We start from the raw sequence: 9,979 nt of genomic DNA on the forward strand, positions 1-9,979 counted from the left end.
GCCCTGCATGATCCACACCCTTCCAAAACCAACCCACACACTTGCCAATGGGTGGAGCTACCCTGCCGGGTCTGACCAGCACCTAGGCCTGAGTCACATACTCACCTGTGGGAGCTATGGCTCACCATGGGAGTTTCCCAGTTCCCTCACCAGACCTAGATCTCGCATGTGCCAGTGGGTATTATGCATTCACTGGTCACAGACTACCCGCTCCGTCCTGGCCTGTGTGTGAGTGGTGGATGTTGTGACCCTGTAAGGTCTACACTTTATTCTTGGGTATGCCTGTGAGTGCTGCAGCCTGGGCAAACCCAGCCTTAAACATTTTTTTTAAGATTTATTTATTTTTATTAGAAAGTCAGATACACAGAAAGGAAGAGAGACAGAGAGGAAGATCTTCCATCTGTTGATTCACTCCCCAAGTAGTCACGATGGTTGGAGCTGAGCCGATTCAAAGCCAGGAGCCTGGAGCCTCTTCCAGGTCTCCCATGCAGGTGCAGGGTTCCAAGGCTTTGGGCCATCCTCAACTGCTTTCCCAGGCCACAAGCAGGGAGCTTTATGGGAAGCAGGGCTGTTGGGATTAGAACTGGCGCCCATATGGGATTGGGATCATGGTGCGTTCAAGGCGAGGACTTTCAGCTGCTAGGCTACCACATCAGGCCCTAAAATTTTTTAAAGAAAAAAAATCATGTATTTTTGAAGTCAGTAGAGTTAGAGGCAGGGAAAAAAAAGGCAGAGTAGAGTTAGAGGCAGGATCACTTCTCGGCCTTTTGGCTAAGATCAAGTGTGAGTTAGAGGCAGGAAAAAAAGAAGCAGAGAGAGGCATTCCATTTCCCAGTTCACGGTTCACTCCGCAGGTGGCTGCAACAGGCAGCATTATGCTAGGCTGAAGTTAGGAGTCAGATATTCAACTTGTTCTCCCACATAGCTGGGCCCAAATACTTGGCCATCTTCTGCTGCTTTTTCCCAGGCCATTAGCAGGGAGCTGGATTGAAAATGGATTGGGTGCTCGCTTCAGCAGCATATACTAAAATTGGAATGACACAGAGAAGATTAGCATGGCCCCTACGCAAGGATAACATGCAAATTTGTGAAGCATTCCATCATAAAAAAGAAGAAGAAAGTGGATTGGCCAACATTCAAACCAGTGCATGTACAGGATGCTGGCTAGGCAGCAGCTTTATGCGCTGAGCCTCAAAGCTGACCTGAGATTTTTTTAACTTAAATGTGTTGAGCGTATGCTTTATGTATTTCTTCTGGAATGCAGAAGACTGTTATGATAGACTCTAGGTTACTAACTGATAGGTGCATATGTAACTTTGATATTTTCTCATATTTAAGAACCCAGAATCATTACACATAAATTTGTATGGAAACCCATTTCTTTTCGTAAAGACTAACTTAGGAAGTCAGATAGAAATTGGCACCTAATTTTTATTTAAGATTGTATTATAAATATTTTCTTCTGTAAGATAATTATCAGAATGTGCGGATAACACATTCCTACTGGGGGAGTGCAGGAAAAGGTTTAATTATAAATCTGACTGTGAAATAATTTACTTATCCCAGCACACAATATGCTAATACCCTTGTGAGGTAGCTGAGAGTATTCTCAGAAAATAAGATGATAACATAGATTTAGGAAAATTGTCACTGACATAATATCAAGTTAAATTTCATTCTAGAATCACTGAATTCTTTTTTTTTTTAAGATTTGTTTATTTTAGACAAAAGACAGTGGAATAGTAATCTATAGCCATTTTAAGGTGTATAGAACCCAGTTGTATATAAACTAATAATTGTAATGTCAATGTAGAAGTCATAGGATGTGGTTCAGAACTTGCACTCTTTTTTTTTTCTCTCTCTGTTTTAACATGCTGGTTACACAATACCATGTCAACTAATTCCATTACATTATAAGTTGTTACTGATGTAATGTCGGGGCTTTTAATTGATTGGGATGATACTCTGTCAGCTCTACCTTCAGACCAGAGACGGTCTCCCCAAGAAATTGTTGAACTTATCTGGACAATAAGATGCTGGACTCTATGCTTTGTAGATGCTTGCAAGGAAAGAATCTCAACTGAACTTGAACTGTGGTAATGCAACAAGGTGCAAGAATCCACCATGGGGGGGGCAAGTTTGGAGGAGGGGAGAGGGGAATCCCAGTGCCTATAAAACTGTGTCACATAATGCAAGGTAATCAATAAAATAAATTTTAAAAAGGATTTGTTTATTTTTATTTGCAAAGTCAGATATCTAGAGAAGAGGAGAGACAGAGAAAAAGATCTCCCATCTAATGATTCACTTCTCAAGTGACCACAACAGTGGGTGCCGCACCAATCTGAAGTCAGGAACCTCTTCCAGGTCTCCCAGGGTCCCAAGGCTTTGTCATACAGCCAATAGCAGTGTCTTTGGTGGAGGGCTCCCTCCTGCCCTCCCCTTCCTTACTCTTTGAAATCTGTAGCCTGTGCTTAATAAAGCAGACATTCCTCACCAGCCTTTTTCTGGTGCTTCTTATGGCCAAGGAGCACGGTCACCTCACCCTTAATGATTCTGGGGCCTGCTAGCAAGCCAAAACCCTGAGACTCTTCATTTGTTCTGAAGATGTATTTGATTTTGTTGGAAAGTTAAAATTTACAGAGAGAAGAGACAGAGAAGATCTGTGTACTGGTTCACTCCCCAAGTAGCCGCTATGGCCAGAGCTGAGCTGATCCAAAGCCAGGAGCCAGGAACCTTTTCTGGGTCTCCCATGTGGGTTCAGGGTCCCAAGGCTTTGCGCCATCCTCTGCTGCTTTCCCAGGCCACAAGCAGGGAGCTGGATGGAAAGTGGGGCCACCAGGATTAGAACTGGCACCGATATGGAATCCTGGTGGGCACATTCAAGGCGAGGACTTTAACTGCTAGGTTACTGTGCTAGGACCTAAAAAAAACACAAATATTTAAAAAGAAATAAAGCTTTCCCTAAATTATGTTGGTGGCTCACTGCTTAATCTGTAATGCAAACAGTGTTGGATATGTTAAACTCATACTGTCTTGGAAATCTGGAATTTTCTTTGTATTGGGGAGATGGGGTCTCAATGACCAGTTCTAACAAAACTGTGAGTATGGAATTTCTGATGGGCATCTTTTTTTTTAAGATTTATTTAGTTTTATTGGAAAGTTAGATATGCAGAGAAGGAGAGACAAAGACCTTGACCTTCCGTCTGCTGGTTCACTCCCCAAGTATCCACAATTTGACCTGAGCCAATCTGAAGCAGGACCTAGGGTTTCTTCCAGGTCTTCCACATGGGTGCAGGGTCCCAAGGCTTTGGGCCGTCCTTGACTGCTTTCCCAGGTCACAAGCAGGGAGCTGGATGGGAGGTGGAGCATCTAGGATATGAACTGATGAGCATATAGGATCTTGTTTTATACAAGGTGAGTACTTTAGGCCACTGTGCAGGCCTGATGGACTTTTGTGTAAGCATCTCACACATGTTGTCAGAAGCCATTCCTCGAGGAATTGCATGTATCCCCTGCGATTCCACCAGCAGAAAATTCTTACAAGTTTGTATCTGATTTTGTTCAGAGTTCACCAGATGGGTCATTCTTTTAAAGATTTTACTTTATGTCCTTTTGCTCAAAGGACACAACTCAATAATAATAACTCAAAGCTGTGATTATCTCTGCTCACTGAATCCTTTAAGTTCTTGGGAGTCATCAAACCTGGAGTGTTCTGGGGGAATCTTAACCTGTTGAGGAGTTTATAGTTATGTATTCTCATTCCTGCCCTCGTCAACTTGTCTTCTAGTTCAGGTAGATGGTATAGCCACATGCTACATTTACATAAGGATACAAGCTAACAGCTGGATAAAGGTGAAGACAGACACTATGGACCATACATTGTGAAGGAATTCCAATGAAGCTGGCGAAAATGTAAGAAGGTATCTTTGGCAGAAACGTAACAAAGTGTTACAATGAAGCCTTAAACGAGAGGCCTTCCTGAGAGGGCTGGGGGTAGTATCAACAAATTCCAAGGATATGAGCAAAAGGGAAAAAAGCTTAGGCATCCGAGAACATGTAGAGGAGGCTCTCGGGATAAAAAAGACTTTATAGCACCACTGCGTGTCCTAGCAACCACTTTTCAATATAGACAACGTCTTTTATGTCCCAACATCCATCTTATTTGAACAATTCCCATTTCTTTGCATTTCCTGTGTGCTGGAATAAGCATGCTCTGCCCTTCTTAAACATGTTAAGTAAGATTATAGTCATATACTCACGCACTTTGTTTCGGGTACCAACTGAGGCAGGGCATTATGGCTCATAGGGCTGAACCACAGCTGGTGACACCAGCATCCCATATTGGAGCACAAGTTCAATTTTTGAGATTTAGTTACTCTACTTCCAATTCAGCTCCCTGCCAACATACCTGGGAAAGCAATGGAGGATGGTGCATGCATCTGGGCCTCTGCCATCCATGTGAGAGGCCAGGCTGAAATCCCATCTTGGCGGGGGGGGGGGGGGGGCAGTGAACCTGTAGATGGGAGAGAGATCCTTTGATGTCTGTCTCTTTCTCCTTGTATCTCCTTTTCTGTCATTCTGTCTTTCAAGTAAATAAAAGGTGGATTTTTTTTTCTTAAAAAAAAAAGGCGGGGGGCGGGATGGCTAACTGCATATGTGGTAGTCATCTGTATTGCCTTTGCCAGGCATTCACTGTTTAAATTGTGTGCTAGCCAGCATACTGTTTTAATCTAGCTTCTTAGCTTCGAAAATCAAGTTGAGCAGGTCAGGTAACAATTCATAGTCACACCCACACTTACTATTTCAAAATCATGCCCTCATTCACATTTGCATGGAAACAACAAATCTTCCATCAACTGGAGAGTCTCCAAGTGATGGCTCAGAGTCTTGGTCCTGTTTGTTTTCATGTTTTGGGACACCACATCACAGCCAATGGATTTCATATGAAAATTCAGAGATGTTTTTTCTTGAGAAACTTTTAAGTCTCAGGAACTCAATGGGGGAAATCAGCTTGAAGGACAGACTTCTTGCGGAGGGGGTAAGATGTCACTCAGGATTCTTGCATGCATTGTCAGAGTACAGGAGTTTAAGTACTACACCCGATGCCAGCACTGTGCTGATGCACACCCTGGATCGCAACCAGTACTGGCTCAATTACTTGAGTCCTTTTTACCCAGTTAGGAGAGCCAGATTGTATTCAGGGCTCCTTGCTTTGGCCTGGCACAACTTCAAGCTGTCTGAGGCATTTGTGGGGTGACACAGAGAACATAAGATTCTCTGTCTCTCTGTGAGTTTTTTCTGCCTTTCAAATAAATACATGAGTTTTAAGAGCAGTTGGAGCTGAGTAACAGCTATCCTGTTTTTTGGTTTTTTTTTTTTTTTTAGGGGACGCCACACTCTCATTTCTCATGCTGACTCCATCATCCACAGTATATATGCGTTTTATTTTAGAGGCAGTGAGAGATAGAGCACTCCCGTCTGCTCTTTTGCTCCCCAAATGCCCACAATCGACAAGGTTGTGATCAGAAGTGAGAGCTAGAACTTCAATCCAGTTCTCCCTCACTCTTTAACACATCTTCCCTGGCAGGAAGGTGCAGTCAGGCACCCGAGCTAGACACCAAACCACTTCCCATATGTGTATTTTTTTTTAAGATAAAAATTCCTTAATTTTTTATTCCTGGTACCACTACAACGATTCGCAGGGCAACATACCTGATGTAATGAAAAGAAGAAAACAAAGGTACAAGAGGTAAAAGACCTTAGGAATGCACATCCAACTGATACTACATTGCATTAATTGCTGCACTTTTTCCAAACTGTGGCTATGGCAGTCCTGAACAAGAAGGGTTTCCTGTTTAAGCTACAGTAACTTTTCTGACTGTGGATCATCATTCCTCCTGTGGTAGATTTTTACAGTTCCTCTAATGCATTTGGGATGACTGTCTCAGAGCAACCTGCAGCTTTCTTGAAAACACCTCACTCTCCTGCTAAGGAACATAGCCCTTTTCCACTGTTTGTAGAACCTTCTGCTACCATATCCACTTCCACCGCCAGATCTATAACCACCACCATAGGGAATGCCCGAGCTTCTCCCACCAAAACTGCCCCCTTTCCTGGGCCCATAATTTGATTGCTGTTGTCCATTATAATTTCTGAAATCATTGTAGATTCCACCACCACCATAGTTGCCTCCAAAATTTCTTCCTTCATTGTAAACATCATATCCACCACCTTGGTTTCCATATCCTGGTCCACCACCATGCCTCCCCTGGTACTGTAACCAGGACAACCAACGGTTGCCACCATCATTTCCAAAACTATTATATCCACCATCACCTCCTCCATAACTTCTGCTGCCACCAATCCACCATAACCTCTTCCACCAAAGTTTCCACCACGGCCAAAATTACCTCTACTACCTCCAAAGTTTCCCCTATGACCCATAAAGTGGCCAACCCCACCTCCACGGCCTCTCAGCAGCAGACGGCATCTCTTGTTTGGAAGGGCCTTTTTTCACTTCACAACTATGCCCATTAATAGTGTGGTATTTCCGAACAGCAATTTTATTAACTATATCATGATCATCAAAAGTTACAAAAGCAAATCCTCTTTTTTTTTTCCCCTCTACCTGTCTTCCATCATTTCTACAGTTTCAATCTTGCTATCCTTCTCAAATTAGTATCTCAAATTATATTTCTCTATATCTTTTTTTTTCACTGTTAGACAGGTATCATGCTTTAACCGAATCCTCTAGAAACAGGTCTCTTTGGGTCCACAACACGCCCATCAACTTTGTTTGGTTGAGCACATGTTGCTGCATCCACCTCTTCAATACAAGAGTAAGTCACAAAATCAAAGCCCCTGGAACGTTTTGTTTGGGAGTCTTGCATTACCTCAACAATTTGCCAGCGTGCCCCATTTCTCACAATGTCCTCTCAAACTGTCATCTGTAGTTTCAAAGCTCAGAATACCAATAAGCAGTTTCTTCAACTGCTCTGGTTCCTTTGGATAATGAGTCTCCTCCCCGTGGCAGCAACGACAGCTGGCAGGCATTTTTAAAAAGATTTTTTTTTATTATTATTATTGGAAACTCAGATTTACAGAGAGAAGGAGAGACAGAGAGGAAAATTTTTCATCCACTGGTTCACTCCCCAAGTGGCTGAAAGAGCCAGAGCTGGGCTGATCCAAATACAGGAGCCAGTAGTTTCTTCAGTGTCTCTCACACAGAGCACACAGTCCCATGCAGTCCCAAGGCTTTGGGCCATCCTGTACTTCTTTCCCACCAGAAGGAGGGAGCAGGATGGGAAGTGGAGGATTCGGGACACAGGAACCAGCACAGCACCTATGTGGGATCCTGGCATGTGCGAGGCAAGGATTTTAGACACTAGGGTACCATGTTGGGCCCAAAGAGATTTATTTATTTTTATTGCAAAGTCAGATAAACAGAGAGAGAAAGAGACAGAGAGGAAGATCCTCCATCCGATGATTCACTCCCCAGGCGACCACAATGGCCGGAACTGCACTGATCCGAAGCCAGAAGCCAAGAGCTCCTCTGGGTCTCCCATGCAGTGCAGGGTTCCCAGGCTCTGGGTCCTTCCCAACTGCCTTCCCAGGCCCCAAGCAGGAAGCTGGATGGGAAGTGGGGCTGCCGGGATTACAACTGGCACTCACATGGGATCCCAGAGCACCCAAGGCGAGGACTCCAACCTCTAGGCTACAGCTCTGGGCCCCTTACATGCATTTTTTTGAATGTCACATCAACCACACATGAAATTCATAGGTGTTACATGCCTGGCTGCTGCTATTTGAGGTTCTGGCCACTACATTAGGTGATGTACAGTGTTTTGTCTGCTCTGATCTTTTTATTTATTTATTATTATTATTTTTTTAAATTATTGTTGGAATGGTAGATATACAGAGAGGAGGAGAGACAGAGAGGAAGATCTTCTGTCCGATGGTTCACTCCCCAAGTGAGCGCAACACATGGGGCTGAGCCAATCTGAAACCAGGAGCCAGGAGTTTCTTCTGGGTCTCCCATGCGGGTGTAGGGTCCCAAGGCTTTGGGCCGTCCTCAACTACTTTCCCAGGCCCCAAGCAGGAAGCTGGATGGGAAGTGGGGTCACCGGGAATAGAACCGGGGCCCAGATGGGATCCTGGTGCATGCAGGGTGAGTACTTTAACCACTACGCTATCACACCAGGCCCTGTCTGTTCTGATCTTGGCATTGCACTCATTGCTAGATACATTGTATTAATACTATTTGTTGAATAAATGAATATGTGCCATGTTGGACATAATTCAATGAACTGTTTAATTGTTCACAATTATGTTTTTGCTTTTTAACAAAGAAACAGGATTATAATCCACAGTTGCTTGATTCTCTTATCCCACCTCCAGTCATGTCTTTTCATTTGTTTATGTTCAGCTTTCTGTTATTACCCAAAGAATCATTTTTTTTTTCCTTTGGGTCTCGGTGTGCTATTTTATTTGCTTTTCTTTTTTGTTTGTTTCATTCTGTCTCTGTCTTTTTTCCAGCTGGAAACAGATCCTGAATATCTAGGGTGGGCCTTACTTCAAATAATGTAGTATGTTTCAAGCTGAAAGGATGGGGCGTTCCTTAGAAAGCAAACAGAGCTGAAATATCCCAAAAGTTATTCAGTGGTTAGCACTTGGGTAAATAAATTCAAGGTTAAAGAGATAAAGTGACTGGGTGTCCTGGATTACTCAGCCCAGTACTCAACTCCTCCTTTTTGTCCTGGTGAAGCTGGCCCAGATTTCATTTACCAATTAAGTGTCCTGAAAGTCTTCACAATGCAAAAAGTCGGGAGGATGTCATACTGTAGGTTGAATAATTCAGGAAGTTTAGCTGGTTAGGATATTCAGCCCAAGCAGAGGCTAAGACAAGGATAATAACAAGGACTTAGTTTGCTTTAGACAAATTAAGGAAGATATTAATTCACAAAATGGAGTTAAAATTGATATATAGATCCCAGGGCAGAAGATGTGAATTGACCGTACCCCCAAAAAAGTGAGATTCCAGTTGAGCCAGCAATCTGGGATGGAATCATAGGTGTAAAAACTTTTTTATTATCCATTTATAAAAAGATTTATTTATTTTTTATTACAAAATCAGATATATATAGAGGAGGAGAGACAGAGAGGAAGATCTTCCATCCTATGATTCACTCCCCAAGTGACCACAATGGCCAGTGCTGGCCGATCCGAAGCTGGGAACCAGGAACCTCCTGGATCTCCCACACAGGTACAGGGTCCCAAAGCCTTAAGCCTTCCTCGACTGCTTTCCCAGGCCACAAGCAGGGAGCTGGATGGGCAGTGGAGCTGCCGGGATTAGAACCGGCGCCCACATGGGATCCTGGGCTTTCAAGGCAAGGACTTTACCCATTAGCCACGGTGCCGGGCCCTATTATCCATTAGAAAATGAATTCAAAAAAGCACTTGCTCTATAGCACACAACATGAAAGTCTAGAATCAGAAAACCAGTCCTGGTGTTGCTGATCCTTACTTCTGTATTTCTGCCATATGAAATCATGGCCAAGGTGCAGAAAACACAGGCAGCAGTAGGGACAGTTGGAGAACAGAGATTCAGCAATTACAAACGTAAAAACCAGAAACTCAACACGTGGTCACTAAGAAAGGAAGGATCATTCTTGCAGCAGGAGTCAAATATATGCTTATTTTATTATTAACAAAATAAAAAACAGATGTGAGGAGTGCCGGAGCGGCACCCTAGCAGGTAGGGTGCTCACCTTGCACATGCAACGATTCCATATGGGCGCTGGTTCTAACACTTGGCCCCACTTCCCATCCAGCTCCCTGCTTGTGGCCTGGGAAAGCAGTTGAAAAGAGCCTAAGGCCTTTGGACCCTGAACTCGCATGGGAGAGCTGAAAGAAGTTCCTGGTTCCTGGCTTAAGACTGGCACATCTCCAGCCATTGTAGCCACTTGGTTAGTGAATCAAT

At 43.6% G+C, this 9,979-nt stretch overlaps 1 non-coding gene and 1 pseudogene across 1 annotated transcript; one reads left to right on the forward strand and one right to left on the reverse strand.

Annotated features, from left to right (window-relative positions):
* The first annotated feature begins 1,004 nt into the window (after positions 1 to 1,004).
* On the forward strand, positions 1,005 to 1,107 carry LOC121165450. The gene has a single exon (XR_005885241.1). It is a non-coding gene; the product is annotated as a U6 spliceosomal RNA (small nuclear RNA).
* Positions 1,108 to 5,944: 4,837 nt separating this feature from the next.
* Positions 5,945 to 6,905, reverse strand: LOC121164625 (annotated as a pseudogene).
* Positions 6,906 to 9,979: the final 3,074 nt, after the last annotated feature.

This window comes from Ochotona curzoniae, unplaced genomic scaffold, assembly GCF_017591425.1.
Source record: "Ochotona curzoniae isolate NIBS_2020 unplaced genomic scaffold, NIBS_Ocur_1.0 contig_883, whole genome shotgun sequence".
Lineage (NCBI taxonomy): Eukaryota > Metazoa > Chordata > Mammalia > Lagomorpha > Ochotonidae > Ochotona > Ochotona curzoniae.